At 47.9% G+C, this 13,193-nt stretch overlaps 9 non-coding genes across 9 annotated transcripts; all 9 read left to right on the forward strand.

Annotated features, from left to right (window-relative positions):
* Positions 1–996: 996 nt before the first annotated feature.
* Positions 997–1,067, forward strand: trnag-gcc (transfer RNA glycine (anticodon GCC)). The gene has a single exon. It is a non-coding gene; the product is annotated as a tRNA-Gly (tRNA).
* A 340-nt stretch (positions 1,068–1,407) lies between these two features.
* On the forward strand, positions 1,408–1,480 carry trnam-cau (transfer RNA methionine (anticodon CAU)). The gene has a single exon. It is a non-coding gene; the product is annotated as a tRNA-Met (tRNA).
* Positions 1,481–3,424: 1,944 nt separating this feature from the next.
* On the forward strand, positions 3,425–3,495 carry trnag-gcc (transfer RNA glycine (anticodon GCC)). Its single transcript has one exon. It is a non-coding gene; the product is annotated as a tRNA-Gly (tRNA).
* Positions 3,496–3,835: 340 nt separating this feature from the next.
* trnam-cau (transfer RNA methionine (anticodon CAU)) lies at positions 3,836–3,908 on the forward strand. Its single transcript has one exon. It is a non-coding gene; the product is annotated as a tRNA-Met (tRNA).
* A 1,944-nt stretch (positions 3,909–5,852) lies between these two features.
* On the forward strand, positions 5,853–5,923 carry trnag-gcc (transfer RNA glycine (anticodon GCC)). The gene has a single exon. It is a non-coding gene; the product is annotated as a tRNA-Gly (tRNA).
* A 340-nt stretch (positions 5,924–6,263) lies between these two features.
* trnam-cau (transfer RNA methionine (anticodon CAU)) lies at positions 6,264–6,336 on the forward strand. The gene has a single exon. It is a non-coding gene; the product is annotated as a tRNA-Met (tRNA).
* Positions 6,337–8,280: 1,944 nt separating this feature from the next.
* On the forward strand, positions 8,281–8,351 carry trnag-gcc (transfer RNA glycine (anticodon GCC)). The gene has a single exon. It is a non-coding gene; the product is annotated as a tRNA-Gly (tRNA).
* A 340-nt stretch (positions 8,352–8,691) lies between these two features.
* On the forward strand, positions 8,692–8,764 carry trnam-cau (transfer RNA methionine (anticodon CAU)). Its single transcript has one exon. It is a non-coding gene; the product is annotated as a tRNA-Met (tRNA).
* A 2,244-nt stretch (positions 8,765–11,008) lies between these two features.
* Positions 11,009–11,079, forward strand: trnag-gcc (transfer RNA glycine (anticodon GCC)). Its single transcript has one exon. It is a non-coding gene; the product is annotated as a tRNA-Gly (tRNA).
* The last annotated feature ends 2,114 nt before the right edge of the window (positions 11,080–13,193 follow it).

Consider the following 13,193-nt stretch of genomic DNA (forward strand, 5'->3'; position numbering starts at 1 on the left):
GGCTTTGATCTGTGACATCATGGATGATGTCACAAACCAAGCATGGCAGCCCACAGCCTTTGATCTGTGACATCATGGATGATGTCACAAACCAAGCATGGCCTTTGATCTGTGACATCATCTATGATGTCACAAACCAAGCATGGCAGCCCACAGGCTTTGATCTGTGACATCATCGATGATGTCACAAACCAAGCATGGCAGCCCACACGCTTTGATCTGTGACATCATCGATGATGTCACAAACCAAGCATGGCAGCCCACAGGCTTTGATCTGTGACATCATCGATGATGTCACAAACCAAGCATGACAGCCCACAGGCTTTGATCTGTGACATCATGGATGATGTCACAAACCAAGCATGGCCTTTGATCTGTGACATCATCTATGATGTCACAAACCAAGCATGGCAGCCCACAGGCTTTGATCTGTGACATCATCGATGATGTCACAAACCAAGCATGGCCTTTGATCTGTGACATCATCGATGATGTCACAAACCAAGCATGGCAGCCCACAGGCTTAGATCTGTGACATCATCGATGATGTCACAAACCAAGCATGACAGCCCACACGCTTTGATCTGTGACATCATCAGTGATCTTACAGAAGTTAAAAAAAACAAAAATCAGATCAATAATGTGTTTAAAGCCGTTTCCACAGAAAACAGCCAACGTCAACCGACAGTGTCGGCATGTACTTTTGCTGACCCTGGCCGTGCACTTTCACGCTAATTCTTGTCCGTTTTCGCTGTATCCAACCAGGAGACTGAAGAAGTCACATCCATGTCACCCCATTTGCTCTGCGAAGGGCCGCAGAGTTGGACATATCTCACAGAAGGCCTGGACTCAGAGGTACGGGAACTTTTTAGGTAAGGGACAGAGGAAAAACGGTCAGACACACAACTTGCAAAATTTCTGCACCCGTGAGAGCAAACGCCTTTTCCGATGTCAACAGGTGTCGTTGGTGTAGCGGCAGCCGTCGTGTTGGTGCATGCATTGGTGGTTCAGTGGTAGAATTCTCGCCTGCCACGCGGGAGACCCGGGTCCGATTCCCGGCCAATGCAACGCAACATTTGGGCACGCTGGGTAGCCAGTACCAACTTTGTGCCCTAAATGGAAGTAGAATACTTTGACTACAAGTACCCCTTCCTGTAATTTGCAAGAGGCCTGTGCCTGACCATTTGAAACATCAAGTTGCGTGCCAGTCCACGTTCCCAAATGGACAATGTCATGAGGTGGCTCGAAAGTCTTTGTTGAGGGCATCTCAGACACAGTAATACATCTTATGTTTGCATTTTTTGCAGGCGTATGATGCACATTTGTGTGAAGGACAACCGGTGCTCTCTGTTTATGCTAGACAAAAGAACCTTTGGCTTTTACTCATCAAGTTTAACTGCTTTTCGGGCCTCGTTGGCGCAGTAGGCAGCGCGTCAGTCTCATAATCTGAAGGTCGTGAGTTCGAGCCTCACACGGGGCATGGCTTTTGTTATGTGTCCAGCATGGAAATATCTGCAGTCTTCTGCCCACCAGAACGCACAACTGTATGACCCCTGCCTGCCAATGCTGTTTGAACATGCAGTGGTGGTTCAGCGGGGGAATTCTCGCCTGCCAGGCGGGAGATGGCCGGCCAGTGCAACAGACTATCTGGGCCTGTTCTACTGTACAGCTTGTTTAGTTGCCACCACTACCTTTGTGCGCTAAAAGAAGGCAGAACTATTTTACCACAAGTGCCCCTTCCTGTACCTACCAAGACACGGTCTTGCCTGAAGTTGCTTGAATTGGTGAGATGTTATTTCACCTTGTTTACACAGGGAAGCACAAAGGATTCTGCCAGTCGACGCATTCAGGAGATGGTGTGGTAAATCAGTGGTTCCCTCCACTTCGTTGGCTAAAGAAACTTAAAATAAGAGAAGAAGAGGGAAAAAAAGAAAATGTTGGGAACCAACGAGTTACATCATCGGTGACAAAAAGCCACAGGTTGACCCTGTTATTAAAGCGCACAGGCGGTGACATCGGTGAGGTCTGTTGGGGACAGATGTCTCGCACGCACGCTCACACACGTCTGCTTACCAAGACGCAGTGAGACTCCACGGGGCTCCTACAGCCCACGGCAACAGAGGAGGGGACAAAGCGAGTTGAGCCCAGCTTTCTCAAGGCCGGTTAATGCACGCTGACTTTGGGTCAGAGCGGGAAACTCTGGCGATCGCCAGCGGCTCAACTCGTTCACCTCTGAACGTGTGGGGGAGGTCCGCGCCACGCATCCCATCTAAGGGAGCCGGGTCGACTCCAGCTCGGTCCATATCATCTTCTCAAGATCTATTCATAAACTTCTGAAGCAGTGACATCATCATGACATCGCAGGAGAAGCTCATAGCCTACCAGGGAAATCATGGATGATGTCACAAACCAAGCATGGCAGCCCACAGGCTTTGATCTGTGACATCATGGATGATGTCACAAACCAAGCATGGCAGCCCACAGCCTTTGATCTGTGACATCATGGATGATGTCACAAACCAAGCATGGCCTTTGATCTGTGACATCATCTATGATGTCACAAACCAAGCATGGCAGCCCACAGGCTTTGATCTGTGACATCATCGATGATGTCACAAACCAAGCATGGCAGCCCACACGCTTTGATCTGTGACATCATCGATGATGTCACAAACCAAGCATGGCAGCCCACAGGCTTTGATCTGTGACATCATCGATGATGTCACAAACCAAGCATGACAGCCCACAGGCTTTGATCTGTGACATCATGGATGATGTCACAAACCAAGCATGGCCTTTGATCTGTGACATCATCTATGATGTCACAAACCAAGCATGGCAGCCCACAGGCTTTGATCTGTGACATCATCGATGATGTCACAAACCAAGCATGGCCTTTGATCTGTGACATCATCGATGATGTCACAAACCAAGCATGGCAGCCCACAGGCTTAGATCTGTGACATCATCGATGATGTCACAAACCAAGCATGACAGCCCACACGCTTTGATCTGTGACATCATCAGTGATCTTACAGAAGTTAAAAAAAACAAAAATCAGATCAATAATGTGTTTAAAGCCGTTTCCACAGAAAACAGCCAACGTCAACCGACAGTGTCGGCATGTACTTTTGCTGACCCTGGCCGTGCACTTTCACGCTAATTCTTGTCCGTTTTCGCTGTATCCAACCAGGAGACTGAAGAAGTCACATCCATGTCACCCCATTTGCTCTGCGAAGGGCCGCAGAGTTGGACATATCTCACAGAAGGCCTGGACTCAGAGGTACGGGAACTTTTTAGGTAAGGGACAGAGGAAAAACGGTCAGACACACAACTTGCAAAATTTCTGCACCCGTGAGAGCAAACGCCTTTTCCGATGTCAACAGGTGTCGTTGGTGTAGCGGCAGCCGTCGTGTTGGTGCATGCATTGGTGGTTCAGTGGTAGAATTCTCGCCTGCCACGCGGGAGACCCGGGTCCGATTCCCGGCCAATGCAACGCAACATTTGGGCACGCTGGGTAGCCAGTACCAACTTTGTGCCCTAAATGGAAGTAGAATACTTTGACTACAAGTACCCCTTCCTGTAATTTGCAAGAGGCCTGTGCCTGACCATTTGAAACATCAAGTTGCGTGCCAGTCCACGTTCCCAAATGGACAATGTCATGAGGTGGCTCGAAAGTCTTTGTTGAGGGCATCTCAGACACAGTAATACATCTTATGTTTGCATTTTTTGCAGGCGTATGATGCACATTTGTGTGAAGGACAACCGGTGCTCTCTGTTTATGCTAGACAAAAGAACCTTTGGCTTTTACTCATCAAGTTTAACTGCTTTTCGGGCCTCGTTGGCGCAGTAGGCAGCGCGTCAGTCTCATAATCTGAAGGTCGTGAGTTCGAGCCTCACACGGGGCATGGCTTTTGTTATGTGTCCAGCATGGAAATATCTGCAGTCTTCTGCCCACCAGAACGCACAACTGTATGACCCCTGCCTGCCAATGCTGTTTGAACATGCAGTGGTGGTTCAGCGGGGGAATTCTCGCCTGCCAGGCGGGAGATGGCCGGCCAGTGCAACAGACTATCTGGGCCTGTTCTACTGTACAGCTTGTTTAGTTGCCACCACTACCTTTGTGCGCTAAAAGAAGGCAGAACTATTTTACCACAAGTGCCCCTTCCTGTACCTACCAAGACACGGTCTTGCCTGAAGTTGCTTGAATTGGTGAGATGTTATTTCACCTTGTTTACACAGGGAAGCACAAAGGATTCTGCCAGTCGACGCATTCAGGAGATGGTGTGGTAAATCAGTGGTTCCCTCCACTTCGTTGGCTAAAGAAACTTAAAATAAGAGAAGAAGAGGGAAAAAAAGAAAATGTTGGGAACCAACGAGTTACATCATCGGTGACAAAAAGCCACAGGTTGACCCTGTTATTAAAGCGCACAGGCGGTGACATCGGTGAGGTCTGTTGGGGACAGATGTCTCGCACGCACGCTCACACACGTCTGCTTACCAAGACGCAGTGAGACTCCACGGGGCTCCTACAGCCCACGGCAACAGAGGAGGGGACAAAGCGAGTTGAGCCCAGCTTTCTCAAGGCCGGTTAATGCACGCTGACTTTGGGTCAGAGCGGGAAACTCTGGCGATCGCCAGCGGCTCAACTCGTTCACCTCTGAACGTGTGGGGGAGGTCCGCGCCACGCATCCCATCTAAGGGAGCCGGGTCGACTCCAGCTCGGTCCATATCATCTTCTCAAGATCTATTCATAAACTTCTGAAGCAGTGACATCATCATGACATCGCAGGAGAAGCTCATAGCCTACCAGGGAAATCATGGATGATGTCACAAACCAAGCATGGCAGCCCACAGGCTTTGATCTGTGACATCATGGATGATGTCACAAACCAAGCATGGCAGCCCACAGCCTTTGATCTGTGACATCATGGATGATGTCACAAACCAAGCATGGCCTTTGATCTGTGACATCATCTATGATGTCACAAACCAAGCATGGCAGCCCACAGGCTTTGATCTGTGACATCATCGATGATGTCACAAACCAAGCATGGCAGCCCACACGCTTTGATCTGTGACATCATCGATGATGTCACAAACCAAGCATGGCAGCCCACAGGCTTTGATCTGTGACATCATCGATGATGTCACAAACCAAGCATGACAGCCCACAGGCTTTGATCTGTGACATCATGGATGATGTCACAAACCAAGCATGGCCTTTGATCTGTGACATCATCTATGATGTCACAAACCAAGCATGGCAGCCCACAGGCTTTGATCTGTGACATCATCGATGATGTCACAAACCAAGCATGGCCTTTGATCTGTGACATCATCGATGATGTCACAAACCAAGCATGGCAGCCCACAGGCTTAGATCTGTGACATCATCGATGATGTCACAAACCAAGCATGACAGCCCACACGCTTTGATCTGTGACATCATCAGTGATCTTACAGAAGTTAAAAAAAACAAAAATCAGATCAATAATGTGTTTAAAGCCGTTTCCACAGAAAACAGCCAACGTCAACCGACAGTGTCGGCATGTACTTTTGCTGACCCTGGCCGTGCACTTTCACGCTAATTCTTGTCCGTTTTCGCTGTATCCAACCAGGAGACTGAAGAAGTCACATCCATGTCACCCCATTTGCTCTGCGAAGGGCCGCAGAGTTGGACATATCTCACAGAAGGCCTGGACTCAGAGGTACGGGAACTTTTTAGGTAAGGGACAGAGGAAAAACGGTCAGACACACAACTTGCAAAATTTCTGCACCCGTGAGAGCAAACGCCTTTTCCGATGTCAACAGGTGTCGTTGGTGTAGCGGCAGCCGTCGTGTTGGTGCATGCATTGGTGGTTCAGTGGTAGAATTCTCGCCTGCCACGCGGGAGACCCGGGTCCGATTCCCGGCCAATGCAACGCAACATTTGGGCACGCTGGGTAGCCAGTACCAACTTTGTGCCCTAAATGGAAGTAGAATACTTTGACTACAAGTACCCCTTCCTGTAATTTGCAAGAGGCCTGTGCCTGACCATTTGAAACATCAAGTTGCGTGCCAGTCCACGTTCCCAAATGGACAATGTCATGAGGTGGCTCGAAAGTCTTTGTTGAGGGCATCTCAGACACAGTAATACATCTTATGTTTGCATTTTTTGCAGGCGTATGATGCACATTTGTGTGAAGGACAACCGGTGCTCTCTGTTTATGCTAGACAAAAGAACCTTTGGCTTTTACTCATCAAGTTTAACTGCTTTTCGGGCCTCGTTGGCGCAGTAGGCAGCGCGTCAGTCTCATAATCTGAAGGTCGTGAGTTCGAGCCTCACACGGGGCATGGCTTTTGTTATGTGTCCAGCATGGAAATATCTGCAGTCTTCTGCCCACCAGAACGCACAACTGTATGACCCCTGCCTGCCAATGCTGTTTGAACATGCAGTGGTGGTTCAGCGGGGGAATTCTCGCCTGCCAGGCGGGAGATGGCCGGCCAGTGCAACAGACTATCTGGGCCTGTTCTACTGTACAGCTTGTTTAGTTGCCACCACTACCTTTGTGCGCTAAAAGAAGGCAGAACTATTTTACCACAAGTGCCCCTTCCTGTACCTACCAAGACACGGTCTTGCCTGAAGTTGCTTGAATTGGTGAGATGTTATTTCACCTTGTTTACACAGGGAAGCACAAAGGATTCTGCCAGTCGACGCATTCAGGAGATGGTGTGGTAAATCAGTGGTTCCCTCCACTTCGTTGGCTAAAGAAACTTAAAATAAGAGAAGAAGAGGGAAAAAAAGAAAATGTTGGGAACCAACGAGTTACATCATCGGTGACAAAAAGCCACAGGTTGACCCTGTTATTAAAGCGCACAGGCGGTGACATCGGTGAGGTCTGTTGGGGACAGATGTCTCGCACGCACGCTCACACACGTCTGCTTACCAAGACGCAGTGAGACTCCACGGGGCTCCTACAGCCCACGGCAACAGAGGAGGGGACAAAGCGAGTTGAGCCCAGCTTTCTCAAGGCCGGTTAATGCACGCTGACTTTGGGTCAGAGCGGGAAACTCTGGCGATCGCCAGCGGCTCAACTCGTTCACCTCTGAACGTGTGGGGGAGGTCCGCGCCACGCATCCCATCTAAGGGAGCCGGGTCGACTCCAGCTCGGTCCATATCATCTTCTCAAGATCTATTCATAAACTTCTGAAGCAGTGACATCATCATGACATCGCAGGAGAAGCTCATAGCCTACCAGGGAAATCATGGATGATGTCACAAACCAAGCATGGCAGCCCACAGGCTTTGATCTGTGACATCATGGATGATGTCACAAACCAAGCATGGCAGCCCACAGCCTTTGATCTGTGACATCATGGATGATGTCACAAACCAAGCATGGCCTTTGATCTGTGACATCATCTATGATGTCACAAACCAAGCATGGCAGCCCACAGGCTTTGATCTGTGACATCATCGATGATGTCACAAACCAAGCATGGCAGCCCACACGCTTTGATCTGTGACATCATCGATGATGTCACAAACCAAGCATGGCAGCCCACAGGCTTTGATCTGTGACATCATCGATGATGTCACAAACCAAGCATGACAGCCCACAGGCTTTGATCTGTGACATCATGGATGATGTCACAAACCAAGCATGGCCTTTGATCTGTGACATCATCTATGATGTCACAAACCAAGCATGGCAGCCCACAGGCTTTGATCTGTGACATCATCGATGATGTCACAAACCAAGCATGGCCTTTGATCTGTGACATCATCGATGATGTCACAAACCAAGCATGGCAGCCCACAGGCTTAGATCTGTGACATCATCGATGATGTCACAAACCAAGCATGACAGCCCACACGCTTTGATCTGTGACATCATCAGTGATCTTACAGAAGTTAAAAAAAACAAAAATCAGATCAATAATGTGTTTAAAGCCGTTTCCACAGAAAACAGCCAACGTCAACCGACAGTGTCGGCATGTACTTTTGCTGACCCTGGCCGTGCACTTTCACGCTAATTCTTGTCCGTTTTCGCTGTATCCAACCAGGAGACTGAAGAAGTCACATCCATGTCACCCCATTTGCTCTGCGAAGGGCCGCAGAGTTGGACATATCTCACAGAAGGCCTGGACTCAGAGGTACGGGAACTTTTTAGGTAAGGGACAGAGGAAAAACGGTCAGACACACAACTTGCAAAATTTCTGCACCCGTGAGAGCAAACGCCTTTTCCGATGTCAACAGGTGTCGTTGGTGTAGCGGCAGCCGTCGTGTTGGTGCATGCATTGGTGGTTCAGTGGTAGAATTCTCGCCTGCCACGCGGGAGACCCGGGTCCGATTCCCGGCCAATGCAACGCAACATTTGGGCACGCTGGGTAGCCAGTACCAACTTTGTGCCCTAAATGGAAGTAGAATACTTTGACTACAAGTACCCCTTCCTGTAATTTGCAAGAGGCCTGTGCCTGACCATTTGAAACATCAAGTTGCGTGCCAGTCCACGTTCCCAAATGGACAATGTCATGAGGTGGCTCGAAAGTCTTTGTTGAGGGCATCTCAGACACAGTAATACATCTTATGTTTGCATTTTTTGCAGGCGTATGATGCACATTTGTGTGAAGGACAACCGGTGCTCTCTGTTTATGCTAGACAAAAGAACCTTTGGCTTTTACTCATCAAGTTTAACTGCTTTTCGGGCCTCGTTGGCGCAGTAGGCAGCGCGTCAGTCTCATAATCTGAAGGTCGTGAGTTCGAGCCTCACACGGGGCATGGCTTTTGTTATGTGTCCAGCATGGAAATATCTGCAGTCTTCTGCCCACCAGAACGCACAACTGTATGACCCCTGCCTGCCAATGCTGTTTGAACATGCAGTGGTGGTTCAGCGGGGGAATTCTCGCCTGCCAGGCGGGAGATGGCCGGCCAGTGCAACAGACTATCTGGGCCTGTTCTACTGTACAGCTTGTTTAGTTGCCACCACTACCTTTGTGCGCTAAAAGAAGGCAGAACTATTTTACCACAAGTGCCCCTTCCTGTACCTACCAAGACACGGTCTTGCCTGAAGTTGCTTGAATTGGTGAGATGTTATTTCACCTTGTTTACACAGGGAAGCACAAAGGATTCTGCCAGTCGACGCATTCAGGAGATGGTGTGGTAAATCAGTGGTTCCCTCCACTTCGTTGGCTAAAGAAACTTAAAATAAGAGAAGAAGAGGGAAAAAAAGAAAATGTTGGGAACCAACGAGTTACATCATCGGTGACAAAAAGCCACAGGTTGACCCTGTTATTAAAGCGCACAGGCGGTGACATCGGTGAGGTCTGTTGGGGACAGATGTCTCGCACGCACGCTCACACACGTCTGCTTACCAAGACGCAGTGAGACTCCACGGGGCTCCTACAGCCCACGGCAACAGAGGAGGGGACAAAGCGAGTTGAGCCCAGCTTTCTCAAGGCCGGTTAATGCACGCTGACTTTGGGTCAGAGCGGGAAACTCTGGCGATCGCCAGCGGCTCAACTCGTTCACCTCTGAACGTGTGGGGGAGGTCCGCGCCACGCATCCCATCTAAGGGAGCCGGGTCGACTCCAGCTCGGTCCATATCATCTTCTCAAGATCTATTCATAAACTTCTGAAGCAGTGACATCATCATGACATCGCAGGAGAAGCTCATAGCCTACCAGGGAAATCATGGATGATGTCACAAACCAAGCATGGCAGCCCACAGGCTTTGATCTGTGACATCATGGATGATGTCACAAACCAAGCATGGCAGCCCACAGCCTTTGATCTGTGACATCATGGATGATGTCACAAACCAAGCATGGCCTTTGATCTGTGACATCATCTATGATGTCACAAACCAAGCATGGCAGCCCACAGGCTTTGATCTGTGACATCATCGATGATGTCACAAACCAAGCATGGCAGCCCACACGCTTTGATCTGTGACATCATCGATGATGTCACAAACCAAGCATGGCAGCCCACAGGCTTTGATCTGTGACATCATCGATGATGTCACAAACCAAGCATGACAGCCCACAGGCTTTGATCTGTGACATCATGGATGATGTCACAAACCAAGCATGGCCTTTGATCTGTGACATCATCTATGATGTCACAAACCAAGCATGGCAGCCCACAGGCTTTGATCTGTGACATCATCGATGATGTCACAAACCAAGCATGGCAGCCCACAGCCTTTGACCTGTGACATCATGGATGATGTCACAAACCAAGCATGGCAGCCCACAGGCTTTGATCTGTGACATTATCGATGATGTCACAAACCAAGCATGGCAGCCCACAGGCTTTGATCTGTGACATCATCGACGATGTCACAAACCAAGCATGACAGCCCACACGCTTTGATCTGTGACATCATCGATGATGTCACAAACCAAGCATGGCCTTTGATCTGTGACATTATCGATGATGTCACAAACCAAGCATGGCAGCCCACAGGCTTTGATCTGTGACATCATTGATGATGTCACAAACCAAGCATGACAGCCCACAGGCTTTGATCTGTGACTCTCTCACAGGCTTTGATCTGTGACATCATCGATGATGTCACAAACCAAGCATGGCAGCCCACACGCTTTGATCTGTGACATCATCAGTGATCTTACAGAAGTAAAAAAAAATAAAAATCAGATCAATTATGTGTTTAAAGCCGTTTCCACAGACAACAGGCAACGTCAACCGACAGTGTCGGCATGTACTTTTGCTGACCCTGGCCGTGCACTTTCACGCTAATTCTTGTCCGTTTTCACTGTATCCAACCAGGAAACTGAAGAAGTCACATTCATGTCACCCCATTTGCTCTGCGAAGGGCCGCAGAGTTGGACATATCTCACAGAAGGCCTGGACTCAGAGGTACAGGAACTTTTTAGGTAAGGGACAGAGGAAAAACGGTCAGACACACAACTTGCAAAATTTCTGCACCCGTGAGAGCAAACGCCTTTTCCGATGTCAACAGGTGTCGTTGGTGTAGCGGCAGCCGTCGTGTTGGTGCATGCATTGGTGGTTCAGTGGTAGAATTCTCGCCTGCCACGCGGGAGACCCGGGTCCGATTCCCGGCCAATGCAACGCAACATTTGGGCACGCTGGGTAGCCAGTACCAACTTTGTGCCCTAAATGGAAGTAGAACACTTTGACTACAAGTACCCCTCCCTGTAATTTGCAAGAGGCCTGTGCCTGACCATTTGAAACATCAAGTTGCGTGCCAGTCCACGTTCCCAAATGGACAATGTCATGAGGTGACTCAAAAGTCTTTGTTGAGTGCATCTCAGACACAGTAATACATCTTATGTTTGCATTTTTTGCAGGCGTATGATGCACATTTGTGTGAAGGACAACCGGTGCTCTCTGTTTATGCTAAACAAAAGAACCTTTGGCTTTTACTCATCAAGTTTAACTGCTTTTTGGGCCTCGTTGGCGCAGTAGGCAGCGCGTCAGTCTCATAATCTGAAGGTCGTGAGTTCTTTATATATTAGTTCAAAGAAGCCAGTCTTCTTGCACTTCTGACAGCATTTCCTTATTGCAGGGCATGCACCCTTCAAACAACTCTTTTCCTCTCTTGCTTTTGATGCTCCTCTAAATTGTTGATTTTCTTTAAGTTTGGCATACCTCTTCTCAAACAGTTTGAAATGTTTAAGCTTGTGTGTGACTGCACTTACTTCACTTTCAGCATATCTGACTTGTGCGTTTTGCACGTTAATGAGCTCATGAGTTGGTGAGCATTGCAGATGGCATTCTCCAGAATTTAATGTAGTTCAAGTCATGTCGCTGTCTGTGACTTTAATGATGATGCAGTCTCATGTGTGTTCATCTTTAGCTGCCCCAAAGTTAATGTTCTACCAGTTTGTTCAGATGTCTCACAAATGCCTCCAAACTCTCCCCCTGCCTGCTGTGGACATCAGCCATGCAGATGGCTGGGTGATGGTAAAAACTTATTCCTTTTCTCAGTCAGCCAAATGAAAGGGTCACTTCTGACACCAAGGCATGAAGTTGTCTGGCTCCTGCTGTTGGTCTCTACCAAAAAATACAACAAATACCCTACATTACCCAAAAGCCTTTGCTCTGCTGTAAACACTTGATAGGTATGTTCGAGATGAGCCAGGCCTGCGCAGAATCGATCAGCGGTGATCGCTGCACAATGCATGCAGATTAGATTTGTGTCCGACTTGATCCCGACTTGCTCTGATGTCATTTTCACGTGGGCAACAGTAAGTTCACGAGATCGAGGCGGCCGCAGTTGCTTTCCACCTACTACAAGCACCTGGCTGTCACCTGATTGATGAGCTGACAGGTTCTGATTGGCTCTTAATTTTGACAACAAACACCACGTGTTGTATACAATACTAATTTTCTGTGTAACTGTAATATTTAACACTGGATATATTATTCTTATGTTGTGCAATGACATTTTAATCTGTCAACAAGCAGATATCTTGTGGCTCATAATAATAATATTTTTTTTAATATATGTTATTTATCAGAAGAACAGTTTCAAAGTGCTTTACAAGGCAGATAAAAGAACAGGGGATCTCTGTTTCTACTTCAATCAACGAGATCAAGAACACTTTATTGCTTCTGCTACGAACGTGGTCTCCAAACTTCAGATAACCTACAGGTGATCTAACAGGCTGTTAGTGTCTCTTCCTGTATACTCTGAAGTTTGCTGGAAACTGTCTGACTTAACTGCAGCTTTCTGTCTCCATCTCCTGCTGCGGCTGCCTGATCTCGTCTAGTTTCCAGGCGAGGCACAGTTCATCTCGAACGTACCTGCTGCTCACAGTCTGCAGTGACCTCTTGTGACTATAGAGCTATAATTAAATCACATCAAAGTAGGAGACGTGTTCATGCATGCATTGGTGGTTCAGTGGTAGAATTTTTGCCTGCTGCAGACAGGTGGAATTCACTGACAGTCAATCAGACTACAGCATTTTTAGGCCATCCAAGGTGCTGAATCACACTCTCACCAAGCCGTTTAAGGTTTTAAACTTGACTTACTCATGGCTGTTTACTGATTATATTAGAGTTTCCTTACTCGGTTTAACATATTTAAATTGCAGTTTCTTCTAACATAAGCATTCAATTATTCAATCAATTAAGTTTTCTCATCACGCTACATTTTAAACTTTTAAATGGCACATGTAGATATTCATAAATGAAATGTGTTTTTTGTATTTAAAGATCT

This window comes from Lutjanus erythropterus, chromosome 19, assembly GCF_056507025.1.
Source record: "Lutjanus erythropterus isolate fLutEry1 chromosome 19, fLutEry1.hap2, whole genome shotgun sequence".
NCBI classification, from domain to species: domain Eukaryota; kingdom Metazoa; phylum Chordata; class Actinopteri; order Lutjaniformes; family Lutjanidae; genus Lutjanus; species Lutjanus erythropterus.